The sequence below is a fragment of the Astatotilapia calliptera genome, chromosome 1, assembly GCF_964374335.1.
Source record: "Astatotilapia calliptera chromosome 1, fAstCal68.1, whole genome shotgun sequence".
Classification (NCBI taxonomy): Eukaryota; Metazoa; Chordata; class Actinopteri; order Cichliformes; family Cichlidae; genus Astatotilapia; species Astatotilapia calliptera.
The window spans coordinates 257,932-272,235 of record NC_137422.1 but is presented as its reverse complement, the minus strand read 5'-3'; the positions used below and the strand labels follow the sequence as shown (position 1 = coordinate 272,235).

Genomic DNA, 14,304 nt, shown 5'->3' with positions numbered 1-14,304 from the left:
TTGGTAGTTATATACAGTCTGTATAAGTGTGGTTAATCTAATAAACATTTGTAAGGAGATGGCAGTTACTGTGAATTCACAGCAGTTACACAGTGATTAGTAATAAACAGAGTGAGTGGATTTAAGAAAGTCAGTGACCCAGGTGTGGAGATTGGTTGCCTCAGGGCTGTGTTTTAAGCCCCCTGCTGTACTCACTATACACATTGCAGTTATCCTTCTATCTTCTAGTCTCCCTCAGCATGTATCACCTGGAAAGTCACGCCAGTGAAGCTTAAGACCCTTAATGAACCGAACATCAACTCAAAATAAGCTCAGATATGCAATGTGTGTAAAATACTTCTAACCGTACTTGTAATAAAAGTTAACATAATGGAAGGATCCTCAAATGGACATCTTCAATAAACAGCTGTAATGCAGTATCAATACTGTGAGAAATATTATTAGATGAAATAATGCTGTAAAGAATGTTATTAATGCAGTTATAATGATGCAGATTATATGGCAGCAATAAAAGAATTTCTGTATCTCCACACTGTGTAGCCACATCAGACACCACCTCCATTGTCAAGTTTGCTGACGACACTGCTGTTGTGGGCCTGATCTCCGACAACATCGAGACGGCCAATCTGGAGGAGATTAGGAACCTGGAGACCTGGTGCAGGGAGAATAACCTCCTCCTAAACATCAGCAAGACTAAGGAGCTGATCGTGGACTTCACTAAAAAGCAGGCGAGGAATTACAAACCCCTCATCATCAGTGGCACGCCAGTGGAGAGAGTGGACAGTTTCTTATACCTGGGTGTCCACATCACTCAGGACCTGTCATGGTCCTGTCACATCAACACCCTGGTTAAGAAAGCCCGTCAGCGTCTGTTCTTCCTCAGAAGACTTAGAGACTTCCATCTGCCACTGAAGGTGCTCAAGAACTTCTAAATGGTAAATGGCCTGCATTTGCATAGCGCTTTTCTAGTCCCTAAGGACCCCAAAGCACTTTACACATTGTTACGAAATCAGTTTTACCCTGGTTCTTTTTATTCCTCGAGCATCCAGAGATGGCACCGGACTCAGTAGTCATTTTCACAAAACTTTATTCATCTTTACTCATCTTCATTTAAGGGAAGACTGGCAAGGGAAGACTTGCCAGGCCGGTGCCCCTCAGCAAAATCTACACTCCTTTGTCTGTGAAACACAGTTTTGTAGGGGCGACCCTATCATAAACCCCCCACGGTGTGCTGCAAACTCTGTGTCTGTGTGCACGAGCACATGAATGGCTACATGTGCGCGTTCCCGCGTGTCTATGTGAGTGCTCGTGTGTGACCGTGTACGCATACCTGTGTGTATGTGTGAGTGCGCGTGTGGATGTGTGTGCGTGAATTTCCACTCAGCATTAACTCCTCTCTGTTTTACTTTCACAGTTCAAGTGGGGGAGGGGTCTCCTACAATCTACTCCTAAGTTCACGACACAGTGAAGCCTTTATTATATTGAGGGCAGTGTCAGTGTCTCTACAATAGTTCTACATTCTATGTTAACACATTTCTAAACTCTAAAATAGGCTAAACATTCTACAACATCCAGTCATTCCCATTCACACATACATTGGCGACGGCAGCTACATTGTAGCCACAGCTGCCCTGGGGCGCACTGACAGAGGCGAGGCTGCCGGACACTGGCGCCACCGGGCCCTCTGACCACCACCAGTAGGCAGACATAGTATCTTGCCCAAGGATATTTGGCATGCAGCCAGGAGGCAGCCTGGGATCGAACCACCAACCTTGTGATTAGTGGCTGACCTGCTCTGCCACCTGAGCTACAGCCACCCACTTCTACTCCTGCACTATCGAGAGCGTCCTGACGGCAAACATCTGCACCTGGTTTGGGAACAGCACCAAGCAGGACAGGCGAGATCTGCAAAGAGTGGTGCGCTCGGCCAAACGCATCATTCAATCAGAGCTCCCTGACCTGCTGTCCATCTACACCAAGCGGTGCAAGTCCAAAGCTAGGAAGACTATGATGGACCTCTCCCATCCCAACAATGGCCTCTTCTCACTGTTGAGGTCTGGGAAGCGCTTCCGCTCCCTTAAGGCCAAAACAGAGAGAATGAAGAGGAGCTTCTTCCCCCAGGCTATTCGGGCCCTGAACCAGGTGTAGGACTGGACTCTCCCACACACGTCACTATAAGACTGGACTCACACACATCACCACACGCACCACCACACATTTCCTATAATCCTATAATTCCTATAATTTATAATCTTTATAATCTCTTCTGCTATTTGCACATTCTTTACTGTAAATTCCTAAGTTCATTTGTAAATTTTGTAGTAAACTGTAAATTGTAAATATTGTAAAACTTTTCTTCTGTCATTTAATGGTCGGGCATTGTACAGCTACAAGCATTTCACCCCCATGTCATACTGTGTATGGTTGTGTGTGTGTGACAAATAAAATTTGAATTTGAATTTGAAAATTTGATTTGGTTTGTCATCTGTTTTTGAGACTGGAGGAGACGTAGAAATCTTTTGTTTTAAATCGTAGTTAGGAAGATTCCTGTTTGAAAACAAGCACTTTTTGTGAGAAATGCAAGAAGTACATCTGCAGAAAGCACACAGTTACATTCTGTCCATCATGTGGACAAAATTGAAAATGTTGAGCATTGAAAAACTGAGAACGTTGGGCAAGTTCAAAATAAATGTGTTTGTAAGAACGAAAAACCAAATGGTAACTACAATAGTTATGGAAAGTCTAACTGTTGTATGTCTGTGTTCTACATGTTTATCTGATGGGAAATAAAGTTGCTATTGTTTTATTGCAGTTTTTTGACAATTCTGAGTGGATTTACACAGTACGGGTCACAATGACCCACAACAAAATCAATGTCATTTTTTTGTTTTTCAACATAATACAAGGGTTCATTTCCAAAACTTGCATATGATCTTCAATTTGTAGCAGATCCACTATTACACAGCAGCTGGAGCAGTCTCCAATGGAGGTCAGTCCAATGCTGCCACCTGTGGCCAAGTACCACAGCCCACTACTAGATTAACTTGTGACACATCTGCACCTGCTGCTATGATCACATTGAGTAGAGGCTGAGTGGCTGCACTTACCCCTGGTACATCCACATCTACCCACACACATGTTGAAAGATGCAAACCCAGCAATGTGGATTGTCAACACTGAAAACAATCAGTAAGCAAAGACAACAGGGATCAATTTTGTCTGTTTATTTAGCACCCACAACATTTGTAGTCGTCTTCTGCACAGGGGAAGTCCACACACACCGTGTGGTACCACTTTCCACAGAAGGTGCAATCTGCAAGACTGAATGAGATTGTCAGGGTCATTGTCTGACTGTTTATTACTAATCACCTGCTGTACATTCACAGTAACTGCCATCTCCTTATAAATGTTCGTTAGATTAACCACACTTAAACAGACTGTATATAACTACCAACTCTAAAATGTTTGTTTGCAGAGAAAAGACACAATTTTTCAATTCAATTCAATTTTTTTCTTTATTGTCCCACAAGGGGAAATTAGTTTAGCAGCAGGAGGATAAGAACAACAGAACAATACTATAAAACAATAATAACAATAATAATGATAGAAAATTCAAGGACAATTATTTGCCATTAAGGAGACAAGACGCAGTAGGGATAAAAGAGACCTGGAGTCTTTTAGTCCTCCTCGGAGGTACTCTAAAACGGCGGCCGGAAGGCAACAACTCAAACTCACTGTGAAGTGGGTGGTTCACACAGTTAATAATAGACTGAGCCTTTCTAAGCACGTTTCTATTGTAAATGGCCAAACGTCCATCTTGCTAGCGCCCTGAAATTTTGCTAGCGGTTTTTACCAGAAATCCCAACCGATTCTTATTCTTCACCGTCAGGTTACCAAACCAGGCAGCGATACAAAAAGACATCACAGATTCAATAAAACTTCTATAAAACAAGGACAACATCTCAGATGAGACATTAAAAGATCTCATTTTCCTTAAAAAGAACAGCCTTTGTTGAACTTTTTTAGTAGTGGCATCAGCATGAGATTCAAAACACAGTTTATGGTCAAGTACCACACCTAGATATTTATAACTCTCAACGATCCCAACATCGGCAGTTTTAATGATAGTGGGTGATGAGCTATAAGAGGACTTCCTAAAATCAATAATCATGTCTTTAGTTTTTGACACGTTCAGTGAGAGGAAGGACTCATCACACCAATTCACAAAATCATCTACAACCTGTCCATGGCCTGACTCGTCCCCCACTAGAAGACTGACGATTACTGTGTCATCAGCAAACTTCAGGATGTGTCTGTTTGTGAAATTGCTGCGACACTCATTTGTGTACAGAATGAACAGAAGGGGAGAGAGGCAGCAACCCTGGGGTGATCCAGTAGAGGAGGAGAGCACATCAGAAAAGACATGATTCACCCTCACACATTGTGACCTATTAGTCAGAAAGTCTGTCACCCAGCCGACCAGACTAGTGTCAAGCTTGAAATGATTGTAGAGCCTGTCAGCAAGTAAGAGGGTTGAATTGTATTAAATGCAGATGAAAAGTCAGCAAATAATAATCTTGCGTGGGTGTGGGGGGCCTCAAGATGCTTATACAAGAGATGCAGGAGTGTGACAGCAGCATCCTCCACACCTCTCCCTGCTCTATAGGCAAACTGGAAGGGGTCAAGATGGTGTTCAACATGCATTAAAATCTCCTTCTTAATTATCTTCTCAAATGTCTTCATCACTAAAGAAGTCAGAGCCACAGGCCTAAAATCATTCAGTGCCTTAGGAGAACTGCCCTTAGCAACAGGAACAATGACAGCATGTTTCCAAATCTTAGGTACTGTCTGTAGCTCTAAAGAAAGTGAGAAGATATGGTGAAAAATCCCACTCAGCTGATCAGCACAAGTTCTCAGTACCTGTCCACAGATGTTATCAGGTCCAGGACTCTTGCTTTTGGTGTGTCTGAAAAGATTAGCTACCCCTGTCTCATCAATACAAATAGATGGGGGAGTGATAGTCCTTTCCCTCAGTGTGCTGGTCTGCCTAGAGCAGTCAAAGTTCTCAAAACGAAGGTAAAAACTGTTAAGATCGTCTGCCAGATGTTTGTCAGAGGTAAACCCTTCTAGGGTAATGCTGCTTTTACCTTTCGTCTGTAACCCTGCCATTGTTTTCATACCAAGCCAAGCTCTTTTGAGGTTGTTACTACTGAGTTCTGCCTCAATCTTATTTCTATACCTCATCTTGGCAATCTTTATTGCAGCCCTCACCTCCTTCCTCAATATTCTCACAGTGGGAGCGTCTCCCTCGTTAAAAGCAAATTTCCTTTTAAGAATCAGATCCTTAATATCTTTAGAGAGCCACGGTTTGTTATTAGGGAAAGTCTTAAATTCTCTGACTGGAACCACAGAGTCTTTGCAAAAAGAGATGTAGCTACACACCACATCGGTGAGTTCATCCAAATCAGAAGTGCTCTCTTGAAACAAGGAGCAGTCAGTGCAATCAAAACACCCCTGAAGGGCAACACAACTGTCTTCTGTCCAGACATTACTCCGCTTCACACAGGCCTTCTCCCTCCTAACCACAGATCTGTAGACAGGGAGGAGGTGAATAACATTGTGATCCGAAGAACCTAGCGCAGGTCCGGCCACAGACTTGTATGCCCCCTTAATTGGTCCATAACACAAATCCAGCGTTTTGTTATTCCTTGTAGGACAAGTGACATATTGAAAGAAATTGTTCAGTGATTTCTTAAGATTACAATTGTTAAAATCACCGAGAATAAAATTTGGAGCATCCGGTGAGAGAGTCTGCAGATTGTGTACCACTTTAAAAATGGCATCGGCAGCAACTTTAACGTCAGCCTTAGGATGAATGTAAACAACAGTGACAAAAATTTGAGGGAACTCCCTCGGTAAGTAAAAAGGCCTGACAGATACTGAAAGGAGCTCGATGTCAGGAAGACACAACCGCTCCCGCACAGTAAAATTATTACACCAGCCCTGGTTGATATATAAACAAACCCCTCCTCCGTGAGATTTGCGTGTTACTCCACAGTTCCGATCCAGCCTGACAGGGGTCCCAAAGCCGCTGATTCGCAGTGAAGTGTCACTGTCCATATCGGTCAGCCATGTCTCGGTAAGCGCCATCAGACAAGCCTCCCTGTATTCCCGTAGATGAAGCACATTCCCTTGTAATTCATCCGTTTTGTTCCTAAGAGATTGGACATTGGCCAGAATCATAGAAGGCAGAGGAACACGATTCCTCCTCCGAAGTTTTCTTACACGCTGACGCACACCGCCTTTCTTTCCGCGTTTTCTCAAGCGGCGGGGCTTTCCAAAATTAGTCTTTGACCGGGGAAATAAATCCTCACCAAGAATCACATCTGTCCGAGCATTAGAGGAGTCGTGCATAGACAAACAGGACCACCGTAATCCAAGGAGTTCCTCGCGTGTATAAGTGATTGTCAGTGAGAGTGAATGACTCCAGGTGAATATCGCCAACAACAATAAAACTAAGGTGTAGAAGATCTCCATCTCGGCAAAAAGTTAAAACCACGGTTAAGAACAGAGTTAAAAACAAAGGTTAAAAACAAAAAGAGAAAGTAAATGCCAATAAACACCTGCTGCAGGTCGCCACAAGAGCAGCGCCCATCTCACAGCTGGTCGCCGCAGGCAGACTACGCTAACGACATGTGATGTTACAACACTAGTGAAATATTAGTGTCATTTCATTCTTTTCAAAGGTTTATTTGCATGACGCACAAACTGACAAGTTTGAAAGGTACAAATGTGTTGTGCATGAAACGAATTCAAACGTGGTGCAGATGTGTGTCACAGGCTGATCTGGCTGTAGGCTGTGGCACTTGGCCAGAGGTGGCGCTGGTTGATTCGAGTCCATGTTAGAGCACAAAGTAAACTGCTCGCTTTAGTTGTGAAGCAAAAACGCTGAAACCGGAGAAATAAAACGTAGGAGAGGAACGATAACGATGATGATTCTCACTCCCTTAGCTCCTCCGCTTGATAAAATGACATCCATCAGTTTTGGAGTGCAATGGTCAAGTGTAGCCATTCGAGACTTGCAGTGGTTATTCTCTTGAACTCCTCCTTTATCTGTAGACCACACAAACAGAAGAATTAAACCTTGCAGACTATTAGCTATACCGCATTAATGAATGCTCTAATACATTGTGCAACGACGTACTGGGAAACTCACAGAAAGCCTCCGCCTACCCCACTCCTGCTTTACAGGTGAAAATAGAGCAACAGGACCGCTGAGTCTTTGACTTTATTTATTTTCTGCTGTGTTTTACTTGCATCTATTTGAAAGACTGAGTGTAAACACAAAAATATTTTATTTTATGAGCTGGAATGTGCAGAAAATAGGTTTAAATGTTAAACTAATTTATTCAAGTCAGAGAATGTTGCAGATAATTAAATGTTTGCTTGATGCATGAAGTTAAAAGATTAAAACTAATAAAACAAGTTAAAAAAAGAGACTTTTCCATTTGATTACATTTTGTATGATGGATTATGCAGAAAAAGTAGAATTGGGCTGTCACGGTCTCGCTGGCAGACCGTGGGGATGTGGGGAAAGGAGGACCCAAAATGCAGGACTCTACAGTGCAACAGTGTTTATTTACAGTGGTGACAATCCGAACAACAATAAATCCCCCCGTGCGATCCCAACTCCCGTTCCGTGTCTTCTCCTTTATCCCGTGCTCTGTCTCCGTTCCCTGTGTACTCTCCGTGTGCTGCCTCCTGGTCGCCACAATTCCTCCTGAGGAAACACGCATACCAAAGGCAGCCGTGAGTACAAAACCTAACAGTAGACTTGCACTAACCTTGCACAATACACTTAAGACTGACGGGAAGTCACTCAACGATCCAGCGTCGAGGAGCTCTCAGCCACACTGTTTTGAAGCTCCTCTGACGAGGCTTGATCGGCGCCAGGTGTGTGTGGATTCCTGGGTGGGACCGGTCAGCTGGCAGGGCCACACCCACCAGGCCTAAAAGTGCCTGCCACGACCGCACCCTCACATACACAAGCACACACCCCTAAACACCTGACAGTACACCAACACGGAAAAACAGGACAGCAGACACAACCATAATAACAACAACCACAATAATGATAATAATAATAATAATAATAATAATAATAATAATAACTACAATAGTAGTCCACACTGCTCACGGACCCCGAATCCCTGGAACTGGGTCCGTGACATGGGCTGAAAAATCTATCGCTTTATCACCTACTCAGGTTGTAAATCGTGTTTTTAAAAAGTAACTAAGTAATTAATTACTTTTGAAAATAAGTAATCAGTAAAGTAACGGGATTACTTTTTTGGGGAAGTAATCAGTAATTAGTTACTGATTACTTTTTTCAAGTAACTTGACCAACACTGACTATCAGTAACATCATAGCACCACCCAGCTGTATAGAAACTCCGTCATGCTAGCTCACGCAGTACGAGTTATTGTAACTGACTGTAAAAAGTCAGCACAACGAAAATAAACTCCAGCTAAACTTGGTTTATATCTGACCCAGATAGACTGCAGCTCATAACTGAGAAACACCAAACACTCTTCATGTTATCATTCATATTTCATCCACACAAATATTTTATTTCTTTTTGTCCACTGGGCAGGTGACCTGCAGAATCATGTCTGCCCCAGCTGGATACCTTTTCACACACACCGTGACGTCAGACACACTCACTTCTGCTTAGCGCACAATTTCACTTCATTCGTCAACCATCCACACACCACGTACTGCCCAATAAATACTTTGCAGTGTATTTCACCCTTGGACTTCTTTTACGTTTGCGGCAGGAAACGCGACTTACTCCAAAACCCAGGCTACGTGTACACAACAGATCACAGAATTCTAGTTTCTAGGTATGTGTGTGCATGTGAGTGTGTGCATGTGTGTGCATGTGTCTGTGTGTGTGTGTATGCGTGTCCATGTGTGTGTGTTTTTGGGGATGCATTTGTGTGACCTCCTGCTCACCAAAAGGGTCATAAAGGCAGGACGTTTACTAAAGAAGAAAACAGAACCCTCACATAGGCTGTGCCTATCAAGGCTGGACTGGGACAAAAAATCGGCCCGGGCATTTTGACTAGAGACCGGCCCACCAGGATAAAGATTGAAAATGTGACGTCATTCAGGGATAAAACCGCAAAGGATTCTGGGAACTTGTGGCAAGAGGTACTAGCGCACGCAGGCTTTCAATTGAACTCAGTTACACAGCGATAAAAAGAAACCCAAAAAATGGCAAGAAGCTGTTGTATTATTAACTTCAATAGCCGGTCGCATGACAGCCACGGGAAGCCGACGGGTAAAGAGATCGTTTTTTTTTTTTATCGGATTACGTCGTTGAAGAGAAATTTTTTAAGCCATGTTTCCGAAGTAAGAGCAGACGGATGGTCTGGATATACCAAATATAACGTCTCAGAACACTCCAGCTCACATGTTAGTCTGCTCCAAGCATTCCCACAAAGGTCAGAGTTTTTTAGTAGTTAATACGTCATTTTTCTTAACATAATTGGTGATATAGGTTACAAGCAAGTCTGGCGCTGAACAGAAATTGTCGCGCTATGCTCCTTTATTTATTGTGCATAAATAGTAAATTGTCCTGACACAATATTGTGTTTCGCTTCTGTTATTACCATGGTACATTGACAAAAACATATACTTTTATTCACAGGATAAAACAGTTGTTTTGTATCACTTATTGTCCATTGCGATTACAACATACAATATTATTGTCACTGCTACATTTCTGTAATGCTACTGTAACCGGTTTCTGCTTCATCCCGCTGCAACAGTTCGGCCCAAACAGACTCCTCGACTCTGCGTTGTGTAGTGTTTTTAAAAAGACAAGGAGTCTCTGATCGATCGTTGCCACTTTATTTCCTGAATGGAAACAACGGTGTATTATCAGTGCACAAGCTCGCCATACACCACTCCGCACAGCACACTCTCGTATGGCTACGGCAGACTGGCAGCGATTACTGCAGCAATATTACAATTTCTAATATACAATAAAATAACAGCAACAACAAATTATGTACCTGAATGGAAACAACGGTGTATTATCAGTGCACAGGCTCGCCACACACCACTCCGCACAGCACACTACGGCAGAACATCTCATTAGCATTCCGCTTTAGCATACAGTTTCACACATTACAGTTTTTTACAGACGCTAGGACACATTTCTCAATACTTAGGTCACTTTTGCAAAACTCTTCACACAATTCTCCTAACTGACCGTCAGCTTGGCAAAGCAGTTCATTCCACATTCAAAATGCACTACAACTACCAAAACACTTCATTCAGGTCTCAAATAAAAACATTCCTCCAGAACACTAGCAAAGGTTGACAGCCGACAAACACACTTTGTCACCCACAAAACAATGACCTAAAAAACACTAACAACATGTAGCATTACACAGTGTTTTCCTGTGTAAAACAAGGACACATCTCTGTTTATAATTTCAATATATGTTACTGGAATGAATCAGACATCATGTATTTATGTTTATGTATTTTTATTTTTTTGCACTAAGTAATCCCAAAATACAAGAATTCGTATACACACCATCCACTGATACACATACAATAGTAATGCTAATCTACTCGGTCTTCTCCATTTGGCCACAGGTTCTCATCCACATCACATCTTATGTCATCTTGGGCAACACACCAAGGAAAGAATCTTCTGGCATGCCAGAATTGAAGGAGTTGAAAAATTGAAGGAGTAACAACTGTGTAGATGTTCATCCACAATGAGAATCAGCTGTGGCTGGTTAAACTGCATTGTTAGATTTAAAATATGTTTCAGTAAAATATTGCCGTTGGATTTTGCTGTCTTTTCAAGTTTTGCATTGTGTTATTGTTTTGACCATGAGTTTAACAGTTTTGAAAACAGTATGTAAGCACATGCAAAATGTCCTGTCCGTACAAAGGTTTTTGGCAGTTGTTGTGTCTGAGTGAGAAGATGATTCATGTAATTTGAGAGATGTAGTCATTGAATGCATTTTGTGCCAAAACAATGATAACTGGTCCTCAGTTTAGCCCACATAGACTTCTGTTGTGCTCACTGTGTGAGGAGTTTTGCAAACGTGACCTAAGTATTGAGAAATGTGTCCTAGCGTCTGTAAAAAACTGTAATAAACAAATGAAAAGTACATAAAACTGGTGTTGGACATGTGTCCACTAAGCACTTATTACACTCGGTGCTCGTCAGCTAATCAAACATGTTTTATGTGTCTGTACTACTTAGCTATATTGTGTGCGGAACAATACAACTCACCTCTCGTATGGCTACGGCAGACTGGCAGCGATTACTGTAGCCAGCCTCACCTAACCAGCCACACTGAGAGCGGGGGGGCGCTGTTTCCCCATTACACTGATATTTGTGGCAAGTGGAATAATACCACAAACACTGTTACACTACCAGAAATTATTTCCACTACTAATTAATTACCGTTGAGCTCAAAGGTCCTATTAATAAACTGTTAATGAATGTGTATTTATGAAGACGATTTGTGAGACTGGTAAACTTATGATACATACAATAGTCTTTCGTCCTACACGGTGCATTTCAAGGTCCTGCACCCATCCGTCGGTAAACTGTACCTGGGCTTGTTGCAGTGACCTGAAGTTACTAAACTTCATGAGTGTGTGCACTCACTCCAAGAACCGTGTAATTATAAATCTGAGCGTGGTGAAAGTGGGCAGCACACTGACGTCTTTTGTCCACTCTGTGTGCTCGTAAGGGTCTGACCCTTTCACTCCTTTGATTTTTTCCTCGTATCTTTTCTTTGTCTTTTCGTCGAGTCTGTCTTTGTACGGACCGGCATTGTTCTCCTTTTGTTTTGTACATTCCTTTTTTGTGCGGCAAAGAAAAAAAAAGAAGGTATTGGAACCGGAGAATGAACGTTTTGCGGTGCTGCAAATGCTTGCATTTGATGCTGTACTTGGATTGTTTTGCCACGAGTTCCCGGCATGCAATGCGCGAAAATCACGTGATTGCTAAACAAGGGGGAGGGTGCATCCAGCCTCCTCGGCTGTAATTGGTCCAGCCCAGAGTCGATCATGACCAATTGGCCAATCCAACACCTTTCATTATATATACCCTTCCTAAAAATAAAAATAAAAAATAAAAAAATATCCATCGGCCCATAAAAACAAAAAATCGCCAGCGGCCCACCGGGCAAATGCCCGGTATGCCCGATGGCCAGTCCAGCTATGGTGCCTATAATAAAAGACTACAGCCTCCCCCCACCATTCAACAGGCTGGGGAGGGGGTCACAAACACAGGAATGTGCTTTTTTTCATGTATTCATGTCCAGGTTTGTTCATGTTCATGTCAGGGTTCTTCATGTTGTGTTTTAGTTCACCCAGTTTAGGTTAAAGTTTAGTTTTGCATCAGTTTGCCTTGCCCCTTTCTTTGTACCCTTCGATCAGCCTTATTGAACTGCTGGAGTGATGATGTCCTATGACAATGAGATTATCACATGACATTTTTGAATGGGGATATGTCTTTTGAACTGTTTTCAATTTAACGTAATATTTAAGTGTTTCTTAGTTTCAGACTAGTTGGTTAGTCTATTTCAACGTTTTAAACCATATCCCAGGGTTTTTACTTCACCATTGATGGGGTTTTAACAAGCAAATAAAAGACAGAGCTTAAATCTGTAAAGATTAGATGAAAAATACTCAAAGGATAAATTCAATTGGTTTATTATTTTGTTACATAAGTTGAAAAAAGTAAAACAAGTAACTACAGAAACAACAAAAGAAAAGTTAAACAAGTAAATGAAGGGGGGAAAGGAGGAGGGGAGAAAACCCCAACAATCCCCTCTGAGCAAGCACGAGGCGACAGTGGTGAGGAAAAACTGCCTTTTGACGGGCAGAAACCTCCAGCAGAACCAGGCTCAGGAGGGGACAGTCAACTGCTGGGACTGGTTGGGGTGAAAAAAGATGAAGAAGGTGGAGAATATGTGTTGGGGGGACAGGAGAGGTGCAAAGTAAGATGGGGCACAGGTGGAGGAGGACGAGGCTAAATCATCTGAATAAGCGGCAGAACCAGCCTTTTTTCTTCTTTTTCAGGTATTTTTCCACGAGCTCGTTCTCCAGGATAAGGGTTCTCAGCTGATCGTTTGTTTCTGCATTCTGCTGCTCGAGTTGCTGGCATCTTTGCTTCATTTCTTTTAAGGTTGCTTGTTTTTTTCTAAGCTTTTCTTGCTTTTTGTTGTGCATCTCTTCTAACAGCTCGTTTTTTCTCTGGATTTCTTGACTCGTACGCTGCAGGTCTTCATGTATTTTCTCTTGTTGTTGCTTTTGTGCCTGCATTTCAATTATTTGGCTCTTCAAGTCATTGGACTTCAACAACATCTCATTAATGACCTTTGAGTGTTTTCTCTTCATTCCATCAATCCTACACTGCATCTCTGAACATCGTTTTTCCAGTATTTCCTTTTCTCTTTGCAGTTCAGGAGTTTCATCACAAAGTTCTAGCAATGCTAGATTCCTTCTCTCAAAGTCCTGGATAATACGTTTTTCTTCTTCCTGTTGCTTTTTTTCTTCAAGAAGCTCTTTATTTTTGCGCTTTATTTGACCAAACCTGACTATCAGATTGTTGTACAATTTCCGTGTGGCTTTGAGTTTGTCCTTCATTTGTATTTCCTTTTCTCTTTTCAGTTGAAGTGTTTCCTCATATTCTTTATTATAAAATTCTTGCAATTCTAGATGCCTTCTCTCAAAGTCCTGGATAATACGTTTTTCTTCTTCCTGTTGCTTTTTCTCTTCAAGAAGCTCTTTATTTTTGCGCTTTGTTTCACCACACTTGACTTTCAGATCGTTGTACAATTTCTGCATGGCTTTGAGTTCGTCCTGCATTTGTATTTCCTGTTCAGTCTTCTGTTGGTGGATTTTTTCAATTGTTTTCTCCGCTGCATTGAGCTTTCCTCGAAGCACCTGATTCTGTTTCTCAATGTTTTGGAGATCCCACTGTATCTCCTCAATAGTAGCTTTCTTTCCTTGAAGCTGGGCAGATGTTTCTTTTAATTCAGCACTCTGTGTTCCTGATGAAAGAAAACGAGAAAAAATCTTCTCTCGTCCTTCACCAAACTTCACTCCCGAGCCCTCGTTGATCATTTTTATATCAGGCTGGCGTTGCTGTTTTTCTTCCAGGTCTTTATTTCGTGCTTCCAGTTGTCTGCACTTTTCCACTAGTTGAAGCTTCTCTTCTTCAATTTGTTTAATTTTGTAATGTAGGTCAGATTTTT

The 14,304-nt window shown here is 42.1% G+C and overlaps 3 long non-coding RNA genes across 3 annotated transcripts; 1 reads left to right on the top strand and 2 right to left on the bottom strand.

The window, feature by feature from the left end:
• Positions 1-7,619: 7,619 nt before the first annotated feature.
• LOC145429756 (uncharacterized) lies at positions 7,620-8,004 on the bottom strand. The gene is made up of 2 exons (XR_013910047.1): positions 7,870-8,004; positions 7,620-7,780 (listed from the first exon to the last, which is right to left on the bottom strand). It is a non-coding gene; the product is annotated as an uncharacterized LOC145429756 (long non-coding RNA).
• Positions 8,005-8,578: 574 nt separating this feature from the next.
• Positions 8,579-11,206, top strand: LOC145431469 (uncharacterized). The gene is made up of 2 exons (XR_013911873.1): positions 8,579-9,214; positions 10,673-11,206. It is a non-coding gene; the product is annotated as an uncharacterized LOC145431469 (long non-coding RNA).
• LOC145431394 (uncharacterized) lies at positions 9,575-10,679 on the bottom strand. Its single transcript, XR_013911732.1, has 2 exons — positions 10,081-10,679; positions 9,575-9,922 (listed from the first exon to the last, which is right to left on the bottom strand). It is a non-coding gene; the product is annotated as an uncharacterized LOC145431394 (long non-coding RNA).
• Positions 11,207-14,304: the final 3,098 nt, after the last annotated feature.